The sequence below is a fragment of the Schistocerca piceifrons genome, chromosome X, assembly GCF_021461385.2.
Source record: "Schistocerca piceifrons isolate TAMUIC-IGC-003096 chromosome X, iqSchPice1.1, whole genome shotgun sequence".
Lineage (NCBI taxonomy): Eukaryota > Metazoa > Arthropoda > Insecta > Orthoptera > Acrididae > Schistocerca > Schistocerca piceifrons.
This window is the reverse complement of record NC_060149.1, coordinates 270,389,334-270,414,888: the sequence shown is the minus strand read 5'-3', so window position 1 is coordinate 270,414,888 and position 25,555 is coordinate 270,389,334. Positions and strand designations below refer to the sequence as shown.

At 43.8% G+C, this 25,555-nt stretch overlaps 1 protein-coding gene across 1 annotated transcript in view; it reads right to left on the bottom strand.

The window, feature by feature from the left end:
• LOC124722303 (plexin-B) overlaps window positions 1-25,555 on the bottom strand; it is a 968,210-nt gene that overhangs the window by 158,205 nt on the left and 784,450 nt on the right. The gene's annotated exons all lie outside the window — the stretch shown is intronic.

Genomic DNA, 25,555 nt, shown 5'->3' with positions numbered 1-25,555 from the left:
TTGATGGTGTTAGGACAGCAACCAGCCACAAATTTACTTTCAGTTCCTTTATTCAAAGGCTACCGTTACCGGTTTCGAATCGTTGTGATTCATCCTCAGACGGTTTACGTGCTTTCTTTATGACATTTGGTGTGTTTTTTACAGATTAATTGTCGTGAAACGTCGGTCTCGAGTGTTTGTATTCATAAAATTCGTCCAGCAGATGTCAATGCATTCCCACTGCATTCTTATTGTTGCACACGTAAATTGTTCTCGCTGGACACTTAAGATTTGTCACTGAGATGATTTCTACCACGCACCACATATTTGATGCATGTATCAAAACATGTGACAAATCTTAAGTGTTCAGTGAGAACAATTTACGTGTGCAACAATAAGAATGCATTGGGAATGCATTGACATCTGCTGGACGAATTTTATGAATACAAACACTCGAGACCGACGTTTCACGACAATTAATCTGTAAAAAACACACCACATGTCGTAAAGAAAGCATGTAAACTGTCTGAGGATGAATCACAACGATTGGAAACCGGTAACGGTAGCCTTTCAATAAAGGAACTGAAAGTAAATTTGTGGCTGGTTGCTGTCCTAACACCATCAACATTTGTTTTCAAACAACAGCCACGGTCTCCATCATGTCATCATATGACAAAATTGCATTCGTGGCATTGCTAGGGGAAGAAATGCAAATGAATGTGTAAGAGAGGAACTGGGATCCAACGACTTCTCTTTGCTTTTTATTTATTTGGTTGTTTGTATTGCACATAATTAGAACCACACATAACATTCAGTGCTAGTTCTTGTATATTTTATATTCTTAAAGAATGTAAATTGCGTTTTATAAGTTACAAATAAACAATTTTCGAATAAAACCTGAATTAAACGTTGAAAATTTCAATTTTACTATAAATAATGTTAATTTTTAAGTAATAGACTGGAAGATAACTATGTAGAACAAAGTAGTTCTGTAGGCTACGCGGCCCTTTATTTACCCTCACTCCGTTTCTAGATGTTCACCGCCTCCAATTTCTATGGGAACCTAGAAACAATGATAGCATACGTAAAACTCAGTACAGTCCGCTTCGATAGCTGCGCAGTCAGTGCGGCGGAATGCTAAGCGAAGAGGCCCGGGTTTGATTCGCGGTCAGGTCGGAGATTTTTCTCTGCTTATGGACTTGCGTATTGAGTTGTGATGTTCGGTTTGTGGGGCGCTCAACTGCGCGGTCATCAGCGCCCGTACAAAGTCCCAATTTTTACACAGTCCAATCTAACCATTGTCACGAATGATGACGATGATGATGAAACGATGGGGACAACACAAACACCTAGTTCCCGGGCACAGAAAATCCCCAACCCGGCTGGGAATCGAACCCGGGACCCCGTGATCCAGAGGTGTGTTGAGTTGTCCTTACTTTCGTATCGTCGTAGTTGAAATTACTATTGACATGGTTGAATGGGCACAGTCCGAAAGCCAATAACTTGAAAAAAAAAATGCCCATTGAGTACGCAAAAAACCTAACGTACAGGTAACGCGGGTCGATTCTATCTGACCAGGGCTACTAGGAAAACTACCGCAGTATACGCCTACGTATGGTAGCGTACGGCAGTTTTACAACTCTACCCATACCGATGGCCTGTGGCTAGTCCTCTGAACCGCACTGTAGGCCCGTCCTCTCCTGTCACAAGCACATCACAGCCACCAAACTCCCCTTCCGAGTGGAGACAATTACTATTAACAGTCCACAGGGTTCAATTTTGGGGCCACTTCTGTTCTCGTTATATACATATTACCTTCCGTCTTACACTGATAAAAAAGAGACATTATTCTTTGCTGATGACGCATGCATCATAATGAAGTTCAATAGAGCTGCAACAGCATAAAGAGCTATAAATGAAATATTCAAAAGTATTATTGTATTATCGATAGGTAACAAGTTCTCGGTAACTGGTCTATCACTTAACTTTGAAAACACAGTTAATTAAATTGAATGTTGTGTATACAGGGTGAACCAGAACTACACCGACAAACTTTCAGAGATGGTATTATGGAAAAAAACAAGATAAAAAGTCTATTAAGCATGGGCTCTAAAGTGCATAGCTAAAGGGCTATATGCACTTGTTCGACTTCGATTCTGTGAAACGTATCTGTTCTACTGAAACCTCTTTGTCTGACACATTCAGGGAGCAGGAAGTACAGGCCAAACCAAGAGAAAAAGTCTAGCAAATATGGGCTCTAAAATGCTTACCTCAAGAGCTATGAGCACTTGTTCAGTAGAAGAGATGTGTTTCACAGTACAAGTGTTCATAGCTCTTAATGTACGCACTTTAGATCTCATGTTTACAGGACTTTTTTACTTGTTTTGATGCATAGTATCACCTCTGAAAGCTTGACTGTTGAGTTCTGATTCACCCTGTACAGGATCATCATTAAGAATAAAGCAGGCGATGGAAGATGTGGTTAAAATGGTTGTTGAATAAACAGAGTTAGAAAACGCTGAGAAATGTGCATTTCAAGGAGTAATAGTGCGGACTCCAAAAATAAAGGAGCATCAAAGGGCCTAGTGAGCGCCAGAAGTTGAAGTCTTCCAGAAATAGCGGCGCAACACCAACAGTACTTCACTTGGGTGCCCAGACAGCGAGTACGCAAAGCAGCGCAGCTCATAGCACCTGAAGAAGACGCCTGGGTCAGTGTTCGAATTATCGCGCAGAAAAATAGTATAACTAACTAGGATGAACCACCGCAAGCAAACCATTTAAGTATATCCACATTTTCTTATACATTCAACAATAGTTATTGCGAATCAAATAATCAGGTTGCCAAAAAAAAGAGTTACTAAAAACAAATAGTCGGTTTTATACACGATTAAATGAGGGCCCGTTATTATGGAGTTTGCCACACCGTGAGGGACGTAACTTCGGATCTGCAAGAGTGCCCGTTTATTAGGGGTGCGCTTGGCAGGAATATAAGCTGGCAGCGAACTGTTCAAATATGGTTGACGCCTGTGGCCATTGCGGATGACTGAGTTCGCTGAGACGCGCAACTTGCGCTCATAAAGCTTAGCTTCGACCGCTGTCTGTCCAGTGGAGCTTGCATAGTTAATGTGACGTAAAATCCGACGGCGGACACACCGACAACGTCAACTTCTCCCATGCTGGCGGACAACGAAGCAACTCGCGGGCCCTTCCCAGCAGAACTTAGCTATCGAGCCATAACACACCGATTTACGCTAATATGTTGCCTGGTTGGTACCTCTAAACGACAGGACCTAACAGTTCAGTCTCATGCATTCGTTAGAATAGTTTCCACGCATATTTACCCTTTATTTTCCACAAGATCATGTTGACACAATTACTTACGCCAGGAAGGCAAAAGTCATTGTATGGAGTAACATTAATTAGACAGCAGGTTGCTATTACGTCTTCATCGAAGTACAATGCAAGTTACAAGGCAGCATGTTCTTATGTTGCTATAACATGATTTAGATGAATCCTTCACTAATGACCTGCATCTACAGGACTTTGACAAATGTATGGGAGCACCACGAGAAATGCATGCTTGAACATAAATGCTGATGCTAATGGCTGGCTCTAAGCACTATGGGACTTAACATCTGAGGTCATCAGTCCCCTATACTTAGAACTACTTAAACCTAACTAACCTAAGGACATCACACAGCCGGCCGTTGTGACCGAGTGGTTCTAGGTTAGTTAGGTTTAAGTAGTTCTAAGTCTAGGGGACTGATGACCTCAGATGTTAAGAGCCATTTGAACCATTTGACATCACACACATCAATGCCCGGGGCAGGATTCGAACCTGCGACCGTAGCAGCTACGCGGTTCTGGACCTGATGCTAAGCAAGCCTGCCGGTTGCACTATTGTATCTGACTACGAACGACACCTGTGCAATGTCTTAAATACGTTACAAGTGATCAGAACAGCGTTCGGTGTAGTTGTGACTTCATTACGTCAGAGCTAAGTGAATTCGAATGTGGGCAAATTGTCAGTGTTCGTACGGTGGGTGTTCCCAAAAACAAAGGAGCATAAGTCTCTGGTGCTTCAGTAGGTACCGTCACAACTAAGTCACAGCGCGGACTGTTATTGGAGAGGATTGTAACGAAAAATAAGACGACGACAACTGCGAAAGTCACAACAGAACTGAATGTCGCACTCACGAATCCTGTCAGCAACAAAACGAGACGAAGTGAGCTCCATAAGAAGGGAACTACAGGACGAGCAGGAATTAGAAAATCACTTGTCAAGTGAGGCACATGGCCTTAACAGGAAAAAGTGGTTCCTAAGCTATAAAACTTGGACTATGGAGCAATGGAAGAAAGTCATTTGGTCGGATGAATCTTGCCACTCTCATGCATGAGATTACCATACGCAAACATCTAGCTGGCTATATGGACATGTATGTTACGTGTATAGAGCTGTTATTCGAATTACGCAAATGCGTAGCTGAGACATTTTTTGGACCCGATGGCGGTTTGATCCTAGACTGAAATCGACCGTCTCTAATAAAATATACCAATGCAGTTGTGTGCATAATGTAGTTCTTAATAGTCTGCAAGTTCTGTCTGAAGCGCTCTATCGCTACAGCTCCTGACCCAGGTGGTCTATAAAAGCATCCGGTTACCATTTTCGACCGACCTTCCATGCTTAAGTTCACCCAGATTAATTCAAATTCTGAATCTGCGACAATCTTGCAAGATAATATCGAATTCTTTACTGCAGTAAATACGCTGACTTCTTTGCCGACTAACATATCCATACGATAAATTTTCCAATTGGGACTTACAATTTTGTAAGTATTCACTTCTCTTTCAACCAGCTTTCTGTTCCTAAAGCTATCTGGGCTTCTGTAAGCGGTACTAACTCTGTGAAGCCGGCCGATGTGGCCGAACGATTCTAGGCGCTTCAGTCTGGAACCGCGCGACTGCTACTGTCGCAGGTTCGAATCCAGTCTCGGGCATGGATGTGTGTGATGTCCGTAGGTTAGTTAGGTTTCAGTAGTTCTAAGTTCTAGGGGACTGATGACCTCAGATGTTAAGTCCCATAGTGCTGAAAGCCATTTGAACCATTTTTAACTCTGTGACCTTACCTTCGATGCTCCTGCAGTTTACTGATATACATTGAAGCCCCAAAGAAACCGGTATACGCACGCGTATTCAAATACAGAGACATGTAAACAGGCAGAATACGGTGCTGCGGTCGGCAATGCCATTAAAAGACAAAAAGCGTCTAGTGCAGTTGTTAGATCGGTTACTGCTGCTACGAGGGTAATCCCAAATGTAAGGTCTCCTATGTTTTATAAGCACATAGACCTGTTTATTTCTACAATGGTTTACATCAGTTTACGGCTTGAACATTTAGCTATTTTTCGACATAATTACCATTTCTGCCGATGCATTTTTGTAGACGTTGTGGCAGTTTTTCTATGTCCATGTCATACCAGCTCGCCGCCATTCTGTTCAGAAAGTTATGAACCTCTTCTTTCACCTCGTCGTCGGAGCTGAATCGCTTTCCGGCCAAATGTTCTCTTAACCAGTCCAGAAAGTTGTTCTGTTCGGCTGCAAGGCGGTGAAGAAATGTGCGGGAAGCATCAACTCGTTGCCGCATGTGGTCTTTAGTCAGCATGCGTGGCACCCATCTTGCGCACACCTACCGGTAGTTCAATGTTTCCGTTAAAATTCTGTGAGCGGTGCTTCGGAAAACCTCAGGAACCTACGTGCAGAGATCATCCAGAGTGATCCGCAGATTTTCACGCATGCTTTGCTCAACCTTCAACACTGTCTCCTCAGAAATTAACGGTTTCCCGCTCCTTTGTTCGTCATGAATTTCGGTCCGACCAGCTGCAAACTTTCTACACCACTTATGAACATTTTTGACATCCATGCAGGACTCACCATACAGTTCCGTCAACTGGCGATGGATTTCAATCGGCGCAGTGCCCTTTGCGTTAAAAAACCGAATAACTGAGCGCAATTCGCACTTGGCGGTAACATTCAACGGGAGTTCCTTTCTCAACGGCTGCCAAGCCAAGACTGAGCGCCTGAGCGCGGCGTGCGCATGTTTACAAGTCGTCCGCGGTGGCCGTGCGGTTCTAGGCGCTCCAGTCCGGAGCCGCGCTGCTGCTACGGTCGCAGGTTCGAATCCTGCCTCGGGCGTGGGTGTGTGTGATGTCCTTAGGTTAGTTAGGTTTAAGTAGTTCTAAGTTCTAGGGGACTAATGAGCACAGCAGTTGAGTCCCATAGTGCTCAGAGCCATTTGAACCAACCTGTTTACACACAGCGTGTGAAGCATTCTTCATAACAGTGTGACCAACTGCCACACAAACAGAGTTCTGTACTTATAAAAAAATAGGAGACCTTACTTTTGTGGTTACCCTCGTACAATGGCAGGTTATCAAGATTTAAATGAGTTTGCAAGTGGTGGTGTACTTGGTGCACGGGCGATGGGACACAGCATCTCTAAGATAGCGATGAAGTGAGGATTTTCCCATACGATCAATTCACGAGTGTACCGTGAATATCAGGAATCCGGTAAAACATCAAATCTCAGGCATCGCTGCAGCCGGAAGAAGATCCTGCAAGAACAGGACAAACGACGACTGAAGAGAATCGTTGAAGAAGACAGAAGTGCAAACCCTTCTGCAAATTGCTGCAGATTTCAATGCTGGACCATTAACAAGTGTCAGCGTGGGAACCATTCAACGAAACATCATCGATATGGGCTTTCGGAGCCGATGGCCCACTCGTGTACCCTTGATGACTGCATGACACATAGCTTTACGATTCGCCCGTCAACAGCGACATTGGAGTGTTGATGACTGGAAAGTAATTGCCTGGTCGGACGAGTCTCGTTTCAAACTGTATCGAGCGCATGGAAGCGTACGGGTTTGGGGACAACCTCATGAATCAATGGACGCTGCATGTCATAAGGGGACTGTCCAAGCTGGTGGAGGCTCGGTAATGGTACGGGTCGTGTGCAGTTGTAGTGATATGGGAGCCTGATACGTCTAGATACGACTCTGACAGGTGACACTTACGTGAGCATCCTGTCTCATCACCTGCTCCATTCACGTCCACTGTGCATTGAGACGGACTAGGGAAACTCCAGCAGGACAATGCGACACCCCACATGTCCAGAATTGATACAGAGTGGCTCCAGGAACACTCTTCTGAGTTTAAACACTTCCGCTGGTCTTAAAACACCCCAGACATGAATATTATTGAGCATATATGGGATGCCTTGCAACTTGCTGTTCAGAAGAGATCTCCACCCTCTCGTACTCTTACGGCATTATGGACAGCCCTGCAGAATTCATGGTGTCAGTTCCCTCCAGCACTGCTTCAGATATTAGTCGAGTGCATGCCACGTCGTGGTGCGGCACTTCTGCGTGCTCGCAGGGGCTCTACACGATATTAGGCAGGTGTACCAGTTTCTTTGGCTCTTCAGTGTATTATTATACACTATTAAAAGCTAAGTTTCAAAATGCGTTAAGTGAAGTTATGGGCCTAGGTTCTTTTCAGTCACAACGATGTGAAGATCCTGCATGAACCTTACAGTCGCAGAAAAACCTTTTAAAAGCCTTAGTCAGAATTGGAGGACAGGAATAATTTTAGTTTACCGTCGCCAGGTGGAATGTGTGCACCTATGGGGTAACCGAAATAAGACTGGCTCGAAAAACTGTTAGTGCTGAATGGTATGCCCGGAACCTGTTTAATCAACTCATGGATCAAATGTCAGAACTTGAAAGACTGCTTGGATATTTTCAGCAAGATAAACAGCACACACCGCACATGTTGATGCCTTCACAAGAGTTCGTGAGGTGTTCGGCATGAAGAGAAGAGAACACTTAGCAAAGGCAGCAAATTCTACTGGCCTCCAAGATCGTCTGATGAGTCATTCAGTGTTTTCTTTTGAACCCGTCGGGAAAACTGAAGAGTCAGGTGTATCCAAATAATCCCCACACACCAGACGAGATACAGCAGAACAATGAAAAGGCTTTTGCTGAAACCCCTTAGGCTGAGGTGCCGAGTGCGTCTCGCAATTTGATAAATCGCGTATATCACTACTTCGATGTCACTGATAGCCATTTACAGCATCTTCTGTGAGGAACAGTACTCCATTAAGGTACCTTGTAAAAGTGTCAGATCTAGGAAAACTTTCTGAACCAATCTTACTGTGACTACTCTGTATAACGTCATGGGTGTTTTTTAAAAAAAAGCAACTCTATACGTACCGGTGTGTACCTGAATCCGACGTCTACAATTTTAATATTTGGGCATGCAAAACAAATACTTTTATGCGTTGTGATCACTGAAGGACCATCATCCTCTCTTTTTGTAAGCCCAATCATGCTGCCATGTGATGTTCTTCCGAAAAGTCATTGTGGAATTCTACAACTCATTGTGATTCTACTACATAAAGGTACATAGTGAACTTTAAAGTATGATGATGAAAGCCGGCCAGTGTGGCCGAGCGGTTCTAGGCGCTTCGGTCTGGAACCGCGCGACCGCAACGGTCGCAGGTTCGAATCCTGCCTCGGGCATGGATGTGTGTGATGTCCTTAGGTTAGTTAGGTTTAAGTAGTTCTACGTTCTAGGGGACTGATGACCTCAGATCTTAAGTCCCATAGTGCTCAGAGCCATTTGAAACATTTTTGATGATGAAACAAACTGATCTGCATTTGTTTGGCGATGGGTAGACAGTGGCCACCTGGAGGAATTGTGCCTCGATATCGCAAACAGTAGCACCTGTGGAGTGTTCTAAAATCGCTACCTGAAATATATCGAGTTTAGATTCAACTGCGGGAAACGTCCAAGTGGTGGCACAACTGTGTAGATCTGTTAGCCTCGACGCATATCCAATCTCTCAGGTAAAATAATTCAAAAATGGTTCAAACTGCTCTAAGCACTATGGGACTTAAAATCTTAGGTCATCAGTCCCCTAGACTTCGAACTACTTAAACCTATCTTACCTAAGGACATCACACACAACCATGCCCGAGGCAGGATTCGAACCTGCGACCGTAGCAGCAGTGCGGTTCCGAATTGAAGCGCCTAGAACCGCTCGGCCACAGAGGCCGGCTGGTAAAATAATTGGTAACAAAGATTCGCTAGGTGTAACGAGCCAGTTTAACTATTGACGACTGGATAATTGTATGTTGGTTTGATTGGTAACGATTTTTAGTCAATTAGATGAGTGGTGATATGTGTGTTCGGCGTCAGGCCCGGGAGAGTATGGTTTAATAGTGCGTGGTGTCCATAGCGTTGTCCGCTGCAGCCTTGACAGTTTCTGCACGCAGGCATAACGCCGCTGCTATACCGCTACGTTGATATTCAGCAGAGCTGAGGCGAGTACTCGGTATCAGTCAGATCGCTCATTTGATTACTATCTCACAAGCAGACGGAATTTTAATTCGTCCGTCCGTTGTGTACGTTGTCTCGTTTGTCGCCTGGTGCTTTCGATTCTGCGTGACAAGTTGCGAATTTTTTCTGTTCGGGACGTCCAAAGCGCTCTAATAAAACGGTAACACAGGTACTGTGTCATTTGTGCGGCCACTGAGACGCTAATTGCTGTACTGTTATTTAAGATATTTCAAATCAGTGTTCGCAACAACTAAAAATACGCATCAATTTTACCATACGCTTTTCGTTTCTCTCATTTAAAACGTTGCTAATGACTCCGCTTTTGTCCGATTTCTGCTTAAATTTGAATTTTTCAGGTAATCTTCCCTTTGGTACTTACGTTTTTTGGAGTAATTTCGATTTGACACGCAGCAGTTCAGATTTCTTCACGAAAAACACGGCAAAATATACTTTTAGCCAGGAGAATAAACATAGTTGATGCCAACCGACCGCCGTGTCACCCTATGCCATATGACGTCATTTGGATGCTGTCTGAGCCGGCCGGTGTGGCCTAGCGGTTCTAGGCGCTACAGTCTGGAACTGCGCGACTGCTATGGCGGCAGGTTCGATGCCTGCCTCGGGCATGGATCTGTGTGATGTCCTTAGGTTTAAGTAGTTCTAAGTTCTAGGGGACTGATGACCTTAGCAGTTAAGTCCCATAGTGCTCAGAGCCATTTTTTTGGATGCTGTTTGGATTGACACTAAAACCACCCTTCCGGCAATAGTCAGCTTTTGAGACCTTGGAGCCGCCGCCTCCCAGTTAAGTAGCTTCTCCATTGGCTTCATGAGTCCGAGAGGTCTCAGTCCCACAGAAGGGAAATCCCAGGCTATAACGGGAATCAAATCCGGGTCCTCCCCATAGCTGCCAGACACGAAAAACCGCTCAACTACAACTACAGGGACAGCAGGTAATTGAGCGTGTAGGGTATAAGTGTTACTCTGAGATGGGCAAAGGATAGGAAATAGTGGTCACACGCATCAAATCAGTCAGAAGACAAATGACTAAAAAAGAGCGATGTATAGGCAAAATGTTTTCATTATATTTCTGATGAAGTAATTAAGAGCCATGGATTATACCGCAGGAAAGATCTGAGATGAGAAGCGTTTAACGTAAGGGGTTTGGAACGCGACATGGGCAGAAAAGGTCAAACAAATGAGGAAGGCATAATCTACATCTACATATATACTCTGCTGGCCACCAAGCGGTGTGTGGTGGAGGCACGATTCGCGCCAAAGTCATATTGGATTTCGGAAGTTAGAGAGCAGCCCCTTCCGTTTGGTGCGTCGTCTATCTGCAAGTGTGTCCCACTACAAACTTTCTATGAGATTTGTAACGCTCTCGCGATGCCTAAATGTACCAGTCGTGAATGTTGATTTTCTTATTAACCGCTGCTTACAGAATTTATTTGTTCAATATGAGAACCGGAGACGTGGATGAAATGCTGTAGAGAGCCACATTTGCACTTGGTAGCCAAAACTGGAACTAATTTTTTTCCAGCGTTAATTGGCTCCGCATTAACACACAAGCATATCTGCCAAGTTTCGCTGCCCTACAATAACTACAGCTCACAATGTGGGTAGCTGCGCTTTAATTGTAACCACTAGGTGAAAGTCAAGTATTGTTCTTCACGAGATAATTACAAATAAACGAAGCTATCAAAAACTATGCGTGGCGTACAGGACTGTTGCAGCCCTGGTTGGAAGTTCTGAATGTCTCAGCGAGTGAATCTTCCCGTTTCTAACACTCCAGGAAAGAAAAAGTTACCAAAGGAGCGTCCTTAATACGAATGAAGTTAATAGGAAAATGTGTGTTCCACGAATACTTTCTGTTGTGTGTCTTTACTTTCCGGATAACTGACCGCAGCCTCCGGTTCCTTATGATGTGTAACCCGAAGTTTAATGGACGGATTTCTTCCTAACGGATTATCCAGAGAGGACCCTCATTTCGCACACGGCTCCGCTATCTTCAGCAGTGCACTTGTTTCTACGTGCCAGGAGATCCTTAATACCAGATAAGAACACCGTGCTCGAGGCAGCACTAAATGAGAGGGAGGTCTGCGGGAATCGGGGGTGGGAGATTAGATGAGGTGGCGCACGACGGGCCAGCAAGTGAGACGACAGAGTGCGTGGCTAAGGGAAAAGGCGGGGGAGGCAGGGGTGCTGCGTCAGGGCAATGGAGAGCCGTCGCTACACTGCATACCTGATGCTGGACAAAATTATTAAGGCCGTCTGCGGTCGCAGCATGCCGTGTACCATCACACCTACTAACCGCGCTCGTCCATCACGGCTACAATCTAATTTCTAGGGCTCGTGTCAACAAGGCAATTCCACTATGTGTCGCAGGCTGTGCAGACAAAAACGTTCGCAGTCACTGTTGACGGTTGAAAACACGCATTTTAACCGTCAGCTGTTTTTATTTCAACCTTAAAATCTACTGATTTCGAGCGTGGATCATCGTCACAGGAAATAAGACAAAAGCCGATCAGGTGAACATATAGATCATTTTCTTTCTGGCTGATAGAAAATCCAAAATGTCATAACAGGTACACGGAAAGAGCACAGCATGTTCCACAAAAATCTAATAGAGGTGTCCTCATCGTATCATTAGTTAACATAATGATGTACAAAAAGATAAGAAAGCAAAGAGGTAAGAGCACATCTCTATTAGACTTTTGTGTAACATGTTATGTTCTTTTGTTGTACTTATTATGACGTTTTGGATTTTTTATCAGTCAGAAATGAAAATGATTTATGTATTCACCTCATCTGCTGTTGCCGGCCTAGGTGGCCGAGCGGTTCTAGGCGCTACAATCTGGAACCGCGTGGTCGCTACGGTCGCAGGTTCGAATCCTGCCTCGGGCATGAATATGTGTGATGTCCTTAGGTTAGTTAGGTTTAAGTAGTTCTAAGTTCTATCGGACTGATGATCTCAGTAGTTAAGTCCCATAGTGCTCAGAGCCATTTGAACCATTTTTGATCTGTTGTTGCCTTATATCCTGTGGAGACGGCCCACGACCGAAAACAGTAGATTTTAAGGTACAAATAAAAATAGTTGATGGTTAAAATGCGTTTCTTTCCCATTACTTAACGGCTATTGAATGCCACCTAACCAAAACATTAACTACTGGAAGTGCTGCAGGACTTCCAGTGTTTCAACGAGTCCGGTGTGCAGCAAGAACAAACAAGCGTCAATACCTCCACTGCATGGATTATGTGATCCTTACAACTCATTTTATTATTATCTCTCCGTATATGTTATATCTACAACGAATACCTCACAACCTGCGTTAATAATGTGTGTGAAATCTTATGTGACTTAACTGCTAAGGTCATCAGTCCCTACACACTACTTAACCTAAATTATCCTAAGGACAAACACATACACCCATGTCCGAGGGAGGACTCGAACCTCCGTCGGGACCAGCAGTCCATGACTGCAGCGCCTTAGACCGCTCGGCTAACCTGCGTTCAGTTTCGTAGTATGCAGGGGCCAGTATACAGTATCCGATCAAAATTATGCGGACACCCATATGCAACGCGGAATTGCCCACTACATGTGACGAGAAGCGGACCCGCCAATAGAGCAGGCGGTGGGGAGTACTGTGTTTTCAGTTGACAAGCAGTTACAGTAGAATGGGTGGGACGGGAGAGTTCAGTGATTTCGAACGTGGGCTAGTCATTTGATGTCACCCGAGTAACAAATCCATCAGAGACATTTCAACCCTTCAAAAGCTGCGCCAACCGACTGTTGGTGATGAGACTGCGAAATGGAAACGCGAAGAAACAACCATAAGTAAACCAACACCGAGAGGGATTGTCGATCAGTGCGGAAGGTGGCAGCAAAAAATCGTATGAAATCAATGGAAGGAATCACACGTGAGTGAGCTAGCACAATGACTGTGCATAGGGAGTTAAAAGTATGGGGTACAATGGTCGGGCAGCTCCTGATAAGCCAGACTTTTCTGTGGTCAGTGGTAAGTGATGTTTGAAGTGGTGGAAAGAGGGATACCACAGGACAGTGGATGACTGCAAACGACTGATATAGAGTCAAGAATCACGCTATACTCTATGAAAATCCAGTGGAAGGGCTTGATAGTAAGGAAGTGTTTTTACTGGTTATGGTGTGGTATCCTTGTTGCGCTTAAGAAAACGCTAAATGTGGAAGGAGACGAGCACATTTTACACGTTACTTCAATACATACAGTCGTGATCACATTTGATGGTTCCAATTCAGATGGCTCTGAGCACTATGGGACTTAACATCTGAGGTCATCAGTCTCCTAGAACTTAGAACTACTTAAACCTAACTAACCTAAGGACATCACACACGTCCATGCCCGAGGCAGGATTCGAACTTGCGACCGTAGCAGCAGCGCGGTTCTGGACTCAAGCGCCTAGAACCGCTCGGCCACAACGGCCGGCCCTGAGTATTTCTGTTATTGTTTCGTGTGGGCCGCACCGACCTCTTACGCTCCTAGCAGGCGTATTTGAATTCGTTAGATGTCTGTTGTCTTGCCTACTTGACAAGAACTCCAAAATCTGGAACAGTACTCTAGAATTGGTCGCACCAGAATGATGTTACTACTGCATACTTTTCGCTTAGTAACAGTGGTAGTACAACTAGAGATATTCAGGCTTGTTGGGAGGCGTGGCGACAGAATTTCTTACCACACTACATCCGTAAATGAAATAGAATGAGAAACAATGACACTGTGCACTACGTATCCATCACCAGACATCGTGCGGTGACTTGCAGAATGCAGATGCATACGAGCCTTATCTGTCCGGCCACGTCGTATATGTGATCCTCTTTTCCATCTGACATGTACAAAAAAGTCTCAGACCGTAAATGTTACAGAATGACTTTACCCGATCATTCTAATGTTCATTTACTTTAATTAGTAAAATCTTTTAAATATGTTAAAAGTCTTCTTCCATGGTCTCCCGGTCAATAATTTTCATTAGTGTTGTGAAAATTGTCGATGCGATTGGTGTCAGAAGAACATAGACGAGAAGTAACTATTCAGAGCGATCTAAAGTGGAAAGACCGCAGAAAACAATTTGTAGCAGATTCTAGGCTGAAATTTGTCGGATGAATGTTAGGTAATGTGATTTATCCACGAATGAGGTATCTTACAAAACACTTGTTCTACGTTACTTTAGTACTGCTCGTCAGTGATCGTTACTGTTACCACCTTAATAGACGAGATAGAGAAGATGCAAGAAAGAGCCGTACGTTTCTTCACGGGATCGTTTAGTCAGCGGAAGAGCATTACGGTTCAGTAACTCCACTGGTAGACGCTTCAACAGAGGCGATGTACACCACGAAGAGGCTTACAAAATGTATGAGGAAAGGAAAAAGTTACATCCAGAAATGATGAGTTATGCACTGACGTTTTGTAGATATCATACAAAATGCTTCCCTATAGTGACTGCCCGGAACCACTGACAAGCATCGCAACATTCACCTGTCACAAGTCTATTTTCCCAGTCAAAAGCCACAGTTAGCATACTTTGGCAGGGTTTATAGGAAACTCTCTGTGGTACACTGCATTATTCTAAAAATATCAAAATCCAGTAACTCGGTTTTCGGTCATTTGGAGGCTATTTTTAAGAGAATAACATTCGAACTGACGCGTCAGTATTCATACAAGAGAGTCGACGTAAAAATGACGTTTGACTTGGCTGCCGAACATCTCACTGCTTGGACACTGTTAAGACATGATTGGACGCTGCCGATCCCATGTTAAACTGTTACTGAATTGACCACTAATCAAGTCAAATCTGGCGTGCCGCTGTACATATGGCATATGTGTCAGTATTACGCCTGCCGTTAGCTTGTACCCGAGACAGAGCTGGCACTAGAATGTATTGATTTAATCCCCGTACGATACTGTTTATCCAAATATGTCTACCGCATAATATCTAGTTATGTTTTCATCGGATTTGGTGTATTTCCATAGACATGCTTTACGCAGGGAATATTAACACTTATTTCAGGAAGCCGGCTTTGTTTTTGTGAAGGATACACTTTGTTTCCTCTTTGTAGAATCTTGGAAAGGTGTGAAGATTAGTCCTTTTTAACGATACTTTTACGGCCACTTGGCAAGTTAACAGGGAACTAATTTCGCGAGTTGTATACTGTGCATCTAAAACTACAACTATACTCCGCAAGGCACCTAGGGGTATGTGGTGCAGGGCGCTTTGTGCACCACACTAGGAATGACGGGTTTAATCAGCGCAAGAGAGTCACTGAATGTTTGAAGCGAAAGAAGAGTCTACCTCTACATAAGTACTCTGCAAGATAACCCCACATATACACTATGTGATCAAAAGTATCCGGACACCCCCCAAAAAAGTACTTTTCCGTATTAGGTGCATCGTGCTACCACCTTCTGCCAGGTACGACCTCAGTAATCATTAGACATCGTAAGAGAGCAGAATGGGGCGCTCCGCGGAACTCACGGACTTCGAACGTGGTCAGGTGATTTGGTGTCACTTGTGTCATACGTCTGTACGCGAGATTTCCACACTTCTAAACATCCCTAGGTCAACTGTTTTCTATGTGATAGTGAAGTGGAAACGTAAAGGGACACATACATCACAAAAGCGTACGGGCCGACATAGTCAGTTGACTGACAGAGACCGCCGATAGTTGAATAGGCTCATAATGTGTAATAGGCAGACATTTATCTAGACCATCACACAGGAATCCCAAACTGCATCAGGACCCACTGCAAGTGCTATGACAGTTAGGCAGGAGGTGAGAAAACTTGGAGTTCATGGTCCAGCGGCTGCTCATAAGCCACACATCACTCCGGTAAATGACAAACGACTCCTCGCTTCGTGTGAGGAGCGTAAACATTGGACAATTGAACAGTGGAAAAACGATATGTGGAGTGACGAATCACGGTACACAATGTAGCGATCCGATGGCAGGGTGTGGGGGTGTGGGTATGGCGAATGCCCGATGAACGTCATCTGCCAGAGTGTGTAATGCCAACGGTAAAATTCAGAGGCGGTGGTGTTACGGTGTGGTCTTGTTATTCATGGAAGGGGCTTGCACCTCTTGTTGTTTTGGATGGCACTATCACAGCACAGGTCTACATTGATGCTTTAAGAACCTTCTTGCTTTCCACTGTTGAAGAGCGATTTGGGGATGGCGACTGCATATTTCAAGGCGATCGAGCACCTGTTCATAATGCACGGCCGTTTGGCGAGTGGTTACACGACAATAACATCCCTGTAATGGACCGATCTGCACAGAGTCCTGACCTGAACCCTATAGAACACCTTTGGGATGTTTTGGAACGCCGACTTCATGCCAGGCCTCACTGACTCACGTCTATACCTCTTCTCAGTGCAGCATTCCGTGAACATAGGCTGTCATTGTCCAAGAAAACTTCCAGCACCTGATTGAACATATGTCTGAGAGAGTGGAAGCTGTCATCAAGGCTATGGGTGGGCCAACACCATACTGAATTCAAGCATTACCGATGAAGGGCGCCACCAACTTGTCTTTTCAGCCAGCTGTTCGGATACTTTTGCTCACAGAGTTTACGATGTTAGCAGCACAATGGTCGTAAAGTAGTCTTCGAATACCGGTTCCCCAAATTTACCCAGCAGCGTTTCGCAAGAACTACGTCGTATTTAAACGTCCCCTTTGAACAATTATACATGACTGTGCTTAAACTGACACACAATATTTTTAGCGCAACGGAATCTGACTTTCAATAATCCCTACAAAAGAATGGCCCTGACTAACATTAAACTATACCTTTCACAAATCACTTACCTCACAAAAATCTTCGTTACTCGAACTACTGCAATACAGCGAGCGCCACTACTGCCAGCTAAATAAAATATTCAAACTACTGAAGGCACTAACTACTGATAGGCACAGTTAGCAAAAGAAAGATTTTGATAGAGAACAAACAATGTATTTACCTTGATAGTGTTCAAAAGTCATAATATATATAGCAGTTCATGACATCCAGTCTTACAGATGTATTGTCTCTGATGGACACACGTCCAGACATCGGCTCTCAGATTTCCGTCATCTCTCTCCCCACATCCACCACTGCTGGCGGCTCACCTCCAACTGCGCAACGCTACGCGCTGTTAACAGCCAACTGCCCAACGCTACAATGACGAGTATTACAACAATGCCAACCAGCCACAGACTGCACACAGCACAGCCAGTGATTTTCATACAGAGCGCTACGTGGCGGCGGCGTTACCAATATAAGAACCTAAACAGCATACGTACATTTCAAATCAAATGGCTCTGAGCACTATGGGACTTAACATCTGAGGTCATCAGTCCCCTAGAACTTAGAACTAATTAAACCTAACTAACCTAAGGACAGCACACACTTCCATGCCCGAGGCAGGATTCGAACTTGCGACCGTAGCAGCAGCGCGGTTCCAGACTGAAGCGCCTAGAACCGCTCGGCCACAACGGCCGGCCCTGAGTATTTCTGTTATTGTTTCGTGTGGCTACACCGACCTCTTACGCTCCTAGCAGGCGTTTTTGAATTTGTTCGATGTCTGTTGTCTTGCCTACTTGACAAGACCTCCAAAAACTGGAACAGTACTCTAGAATTGGTCGCACCAGAATGATGTTACCACTGCATACTTTTCGCTTAGTAACAGTGGTAGTACAACTAGAGATATTCAGGCTTGTTGGGAGGCGTGGCGACAGAATTTCTTACCACACTACATCCGTAAATGAAATAGAATGACAAACAATGACACTGTGCACTACGAATCCAGACGTTGTGCGGTGACTTACAGAATGCAGATGCATACGAGCGTTATATGTCCGGCCACGTCTTATATGTGATCCTCTTTCCCATCTGACATGTACAAAAAAGTTTCACACCGTAAATTTTACAGAGTGACTTTACCCGATCATTCTAATGTTCATTTACTTTAATTAGTAAAATCTTTTAAATATGTTAAAAGTCTTTTCAGCTTGTTATTAATGACAGATTCAAACAAATTAGATCTTAAGTTTCTCACATGCAAGCAACACTTGTACTAAAGTATCTGTAGGAGAACCCGCCACAAGCTGAAGTTAGCCAGTTGTTGTGAACTCCACGCAGGCATAAATCACGGAAGTGTGAGTGCCACACAGGGGAGAGGTGCTGCCTAAATTGAAGATGCTGTTATAGTCACGCGTTCTTTCACGGTCAACGAAGTTTGACAGCTGCCTCTACATTCCTTTCTTAACGACGACCATAATGCATAAACTTCAATAGTTAGCCGAAAAGTATCACTTAATTTTAATACCGATAAGCTTTATCATCATACGCATACCTGAAAATGCTTGTAACTGTACTTGTTCGATATGCTTCCCAATGGTCGTTCCTTAACTGTCCCCACATGTACTAAGACAAATGTCGATGTTTAAAAGTTGGGGATATAAACTTCCAAAATAATACGAAGTGGGAGAATGACTAAGGGTTTTGATATTCTTCCACCCTCTCCAATGTGTCGTTTCAAGTTTAGAGTGCTAGGTCGTGCATTCAATTGTATCGTGCGCATAGCTTCCAGTAAGGCGCAGTTGGTGCAAGAGTGGACATCTGGCATCAAGCCAGTGTAAGTGCGAAACAAAATAGAGAACGCTTGCGTCAGCATCTCACTTGCCACTGCATCTTACTTTTCCAGCACACCGCCAAGCTGTAGGTTTTAAAATCCCAGGCATCGCGCAGTAGTCACGTAATAATTATTCTAAATAAGAACACGCCGAGGATGTGTTTTCGCTAGACATGAATAAGGCTTTGAGAGGTTAAATTAAATAAAAAACTGGATCATTCACTGTTACTGTGACAGAATACAAAATCTTTGTGGAAACACTCGTGTTGTCAGATGGCAAATATTTTTCAGGTGTATGAGTGTCTTTAGCATTGAAAGGATGGAGAGATGGAGTGGTATGAACCAGGCTGATTTTATTCCTGGCGTATTGGCGACGTCAGCTCAGTACGCTGTCGGCTTGGACTAACAACTCTAAATGACAGATGTGAATTCGACAAGTCAGTTGTGAGCAGGCAGCGTTAAGCAGTGGGCGGGCGGCTTTAGTGTGTCAAAGATGCGTCACAAATCGCAGTGGGGCAGCATCTCAAAATCAAGTGATGAAGACGTTCTGCAGAATTTTTTGAAGAAGAGAAAACTGTGAGTGAAGTTTGTCCAGTGCACTTTGACTCTCATAGAAAAATAATGACACGTGGATGCCTCCAACGACTTCATTGAAATGCAATACGCAGACAAATAATGTCTGAAAAAAAAAACACCATGGTCACAAATGGTTCAAATGGCTCTGAGCACTATGGGACTTAAGATCTAAGGTCATCAGTCCCCTAGAACTCAGAACTACTTAAAGCTAACTAACCTAAGGACATCACACACATACATGCCCGAGGCAGGATTCGAACCTGCGAACGGAGCGGTCGCGCGGTTCCAGACTGAAGCGTCTAGAACCGCTCGGCCACACAGGCCGGTCATGGTTGACAAGATTTGATGTTATCCATACGAACCTATTGCAAAACGACACAGTGCAGGAATTCACATGAAGGGTCAATGCTTTGGCGACATAACAGACATTCAAGCACAAGTTGAACAACGTCCTAAAACCTGACTTTTCTGACAGCTTCGTATGATTGTATGAACGTTCTATGCGTTGTACTCGAGCAGGAGGAGACTATGCAGAACGCGTGAAGCGATAAAGCCACCATCTTAACTTTTTTCTGTTTTTTATTAAACCAGTCTCGAAACTATTTGGGCTGACGAGGTAAGCACGAGTGTATATCTAGTCACAAGAAAAAATTGAGGAGGAGAGGCGCAAGGTGTCTGTTAGAATACACACGTAATAAAACATACTGCAGAACGCATTAGACGCTACATTCAAAGATATAGTACTTAAAAAAATAAACAGTAATATCCAGTTGAGTCGAAGACTCAATAGACGAGATCAGCGAACTAGTTCAGTAGGAAAAGAGGAAACTGAATCGGTCTAACGTTGTTAGAAGAGTGGTTCCGCAACATTTAATTTTAATTCTTTAGGCAAATGTAAGTGGCAACAGTAGTACAGTTTTAAACACACACGCCGGCCTAGGTGGCGGAGTGGTTCTAGGCGCTACAGTCTGGAACCGCGCGACCACTGCGGTCGCAGATTCGAATCCTGCCTCGGGCATGGATGTCTGTGATGTCCTTAGGTTAGTTAGGTTTAAGAAGTTCTAAGTTCTAGGGGACTGATGACCTCAGAAGTTAAGTCCCATAGTGCTCAGAGCCATTTGAACCATTTTTTAAACACACACTTTCCCGAATAAGATTCAGTACTTATCTCGTTACTGTATCACCGGATATCAACAGGATACGGACATATCGGCGGAATTTTGCTCATTGCATTTACACTAATTTTCTTCCACAACAGGCAGCATTAAGGTAGGAACAATAAACTAATGCGTTAAAAACGACAACGAGAAATCTCAGAAAGGTTGGCTTCACGCAGTAAATTACTTTAGAAAATACTGGAATACAATAAATATTAATTCAGTTGTCATCGTCATTGCCGCCATCAGATCATTGTTCGCGTTTAAAAATGTGTTTATTGTTTAACTGCTGGTATTTCAGTGAATGCTGCGAGTTTTATTTACGTCATGGAAACCATAACCACAGACACGGCACGCGTGCGATGTCCCGCCAGATTATACTCGTATATGCAGCCGCATTGTCAGTGAAATCCGGTGGGAAACCTGGGAGGCATGTGGTGAGTGCGTCAGACAGATACGATGGTGGCTTCGCAGCAGGCGGCCGCAGAGTATTCTGCGGCATCAGTTACCACAATTACCGATACCACTCAATTTTATTCGCGGTGTTTGACTAACAGGCGACACCACTCAGCGCTGCAGTGTACAACGTATTTCCTGAAATGATTTAAAAATAAATTAGAAACTTAAAATACGTAAACCACCAGTAGCAATTACTTTAGAAACTTGCAAATAGAACTTGTCAATTTAACTACTATACTAGTTCGTTTGATTACCAAGCTTCAGGTATCATATTTCTTCGTAACACATATGAGCAACGAGAAATTTCTACGAAGCGCATAGTGTTATTGTCGATCAAAATAACAGCGTTTGAGAGCAAACGGTACACACGGAGATTCTATTCCCAGCAAGTGAAAAAATACAACTCGAAACCATTATAAAGAGACGAAAGGAAATTTTGCTATTGTAATCAGGAGAATTTCAATTCTGACTATGTAAAATACGTAAATTAAAATGAATAATATAGAAGAGAGTGAGATCTCATCCAAAGAATTCTGAAGCTGAGAAAACCAAAAGTTAATTTGTAATACTACATCTGTGATTTGCGAACAAACAGCCTTTTTTGCACACCCAGATTAGTGATAAATTTCTAGTCTTTTGCTTTCTTATACGGATATTTTGATAAACAAGTTGTGGGATGTAGCACAGTACAGGATATTTGTAAGAAATGCGATCTGTGCAATATTACTTGTTATATTTGAATGGAGAAGCCGTGAGGTGGCATTGAAGGCAAACTAGTTCTCCGCATTATATAGGTAACTGAGCACCAGCTGTTCTCTCTGTCGCTCTCTTTTCAAGGTAGGCATCTGGCAGAGTTATGTTTACCATGTTGGTAACCAGAATACATTATATCCGTAAAAGAATGAGGTAGTATAGTATTGGCATTTAACAACCGATATTGATGCATCTCTTTTTGACGTCAGTTCAGTTAATTAAAAAAACTTCACTAAAATCCCTGATGATTGATAATCAATTCACAGTTTACTTTTTTAACTAGTTGAACCAATTCTCTGCACTAAATTGAAGAAATAAAGGTAACAATATTTTAGAACTAAGTCTAACCACAGCAACTACTTTCAAACACTTTCTTTTATTTTACAGCTGACAGCTGATTTCCGCTTTTTTTTGCATTGTTCCACGACAGTGTTACCCATTGTCAGAATTGCGAATTTGTAAGGTTTAATCAGACAGAGTGTATTGCGCATATGGGAGAGAATTAACAAAGGTACCAACAAAAGAAAGATCCCGACTTCATTGTATTATAATAATAATATTTATGGAAAAATGTTTTTGTAAGGTTACTTATGAGAGCCTGGTTCTATTTTTTTCAGAGACTTCATATTTTATTGCAACGAAATCTAGGATCCTTATTCTGCCGGGACCTTTTTAAATTCACTCCAACGTTCTTTTGTTCCTGTTGCGTTCCTTTCTCGTTCGGTATTACATACAACGTATAACGACAATTGTTTACAATGTACCACAGTGGTGTAGGTGAAGTCGCGATGAACCAGTTGATATGTGGCATTTGTGGTCCACCAACCCAGGAATCTCTCACAAATTGTTCGACAATACCCACCTAGGCTACTGTGCATCCGCGGTGCGCCTGATGTTTGGAAGGGTTAAGTTTAGACAGAATTGAAAACGTAACATTTTTTCCTTGAATACCGTCACGGGAAAGTTTAAATTAGTAATGTTAACAAAATATCCCACTAAGCCACTGACCTAACAGCCCAGTCAATGAAGATCAAAAAGGGTCAAATACGGGAAATAATCCGTGTAGCTGATAATTTTTGTGCAGTAGGAGAAGAGAGTGTCATCAACGGCGTACTAAAAATGCTGAATGATTTTTTTTCGGGGGGGGGGGGGGGGTGAGGTGACTGTTGAGGGTTGAGAGTGCGATAGAAAGGTTCTTCTGTTCTCGAAATCCGCGGTCTCTAGCGAAAATGTATATGAGTTCAAAGTGGTTCAAATGGTTCTGAGCACTATGGGACTTAATTTCTGAGGTCATCAGTCGCCTAGAACTTAGAACTACTTAAACCTAACTAACCTAAGGACATCACACACATCCATGCCTGAGGTAGGATTCGAACCAGCGACAGTAGCGGTCGCGCGGTCCCAGACTGTAGCGCCTAGAACCGCTCGGCCACTCCGGCTGGCCCATAATTTAGTAACTGGGTTATTCTGTCCAACACGTTCAATGATTTTGCTCCTAGTTCTACCATATGGTGTGCACTCGGACCTGTAGCAAACGATCTGCTGCAGGAACGCAACTCATTTCTCTTGCCAAAGCTAATCAAGAACAATATTACAGTTACATAGTTTTTACTATTCATAGTGGCCTTATTTTAACCTTTCTCCCCTCGATTTTGTAACTTTCTGGCAACAGCTTGCGAAAATAACTCGGTAGGCCATGCCTCACTTCTCTTATTAATATCTAGAAGTGCTTTCAGTTAAACATTTTTGGCGGGGTGTGTTTTCAGCACTGATGGATTAAGTAAGCTGGCTGGCCAGAGGCCACCGTGTAAACGCGGACAGCACTCAGGAAACGAGGGCTCCAAATCCCAAGAAGCAAACTTCGAAAATAGCGGCGTCACGCACGGCGGAAGCAGCCGGCAAGCCGGCGGCCGCCACACACGGCGCTGATCAGACCCGTCCCGGGGCTGTCACACTGCCACTGCTCGCCGTATCCTGCTTTTTATCTCTCGTTGATGAGTCACGTGAAAAATTAACTAGCTGACGTGTGCCTTCCCGCTTTGAACAGCGAGAAGTCATCGTTCCGCAGACTAATTTATAAAACATACAATGAAACGTACAATTTCGCCGCACATTTAACGTTCAGAGATTCTTTTATTTTTATTTTTATAGTACTTCCAGTACAAGTCAAGCCTTTGTCTATGGCGGGTTGCATTACTTCTCAGTTAAGAGACTCCGTACAGGTTGTTTCAAAAAGATTCACCCAATTTCACGGGACTGTATTTTCTACATGAATGAATATAGAAACTCGGGGTCAATTTTAAATTGCGCGCTGTCACTAAAAGTTTATCTTGCTACCTTTAGTAAGTTGCTGGGTCAAATGGCTCAAATGGCTCTGACCACTATGAGACTTAACATCGGAGGTCATCAGTCCGCTAGAACTTAGAACTACCTTATTGGTCATTAAAATTGCTACACCAAGAAGAAATGCAGATGATAAACGGGTATTCACGGGACAAATATGTTATACTACAACTGACATGTGATTACATTTTCACGCAATTTGGGTGCATAGATCCTGAGAAATCAGTACCCAGAACAACCACCTCTGCCCGTAATAACGGCCTTGATACGCCTGGGCATTGAATCAAATAGAGCTTGGATGGCGTGTACAGGTACAGCTGCCCATACAGCTTCAACACGATACCACAGTTCATAAAGAGTGGTGACTGGCGTATTGTGACGAGCCAGTTGCTCAGCCACCATTGACCAGACGTTTTCAATTGGTGAGAGATCTGGAGAGTGTGCTGGCCAGGGCAGCAGTCGAACATTTTCTGTATCCAGAAAGGCCCATACAGGACCTGCAACATGCAGTCGTGCATTATCCTGCTGAAATATAGGGTTTCGCAGGGATCGAATAAAGGGTAGAGCCACGTGCCGTAACACATCTGAAATGTAACGTCCACTATTCAAAGTGCCGTCAATGCGAACAAGAGCTGACCGAGACTGTAACCAATGTCACCCCATACCATCAGGCCGGGTGATACGCCAGTATGGCGATGACGAATACACGCTTCCAATGTGCGTTCACCGCGATGTCGCCAAACACGGATGCGGCCATCATGATGCTGCACACAGAACCTGGATTCATCCGAAAAAATGACCTTTTGCCATTCGTGCACCCAGGTTCGTCGTTGAGTACACCATCGCAGGCGCTCCTGTCTGTGTTGCAGCGTCAAGGGTAACCGCAGCCATGGTCTCCGAGCTTATTGCTGTTTGTGTATGAGAAATTGGTTGGATACGTTCCTTATGTAAGCACGTTGTAGGTGTCGCCACCGGTGCCAACCTTGTGTGAATGCTCTGAAAAGCATAGCACAGCATCTTCTTCCTGTCGGTTAAATTACGCGTCTGTAGCACGTCATCTTCGTGGTGTAGCAATTTTAATGGCCAGTAGTGTACTTAAACCTAATCAATCTAAGGACACCACACACATCCATGCCCGAAACAGGATTCGAACCTGCGACAGACAGTAGCAGTTGTGTGGTTCCGGACTGAAGCGCCCAGAACCGCTCGGCAACCGCTAAGTTACTGGTACGTAATGTTGCAGATAGTCA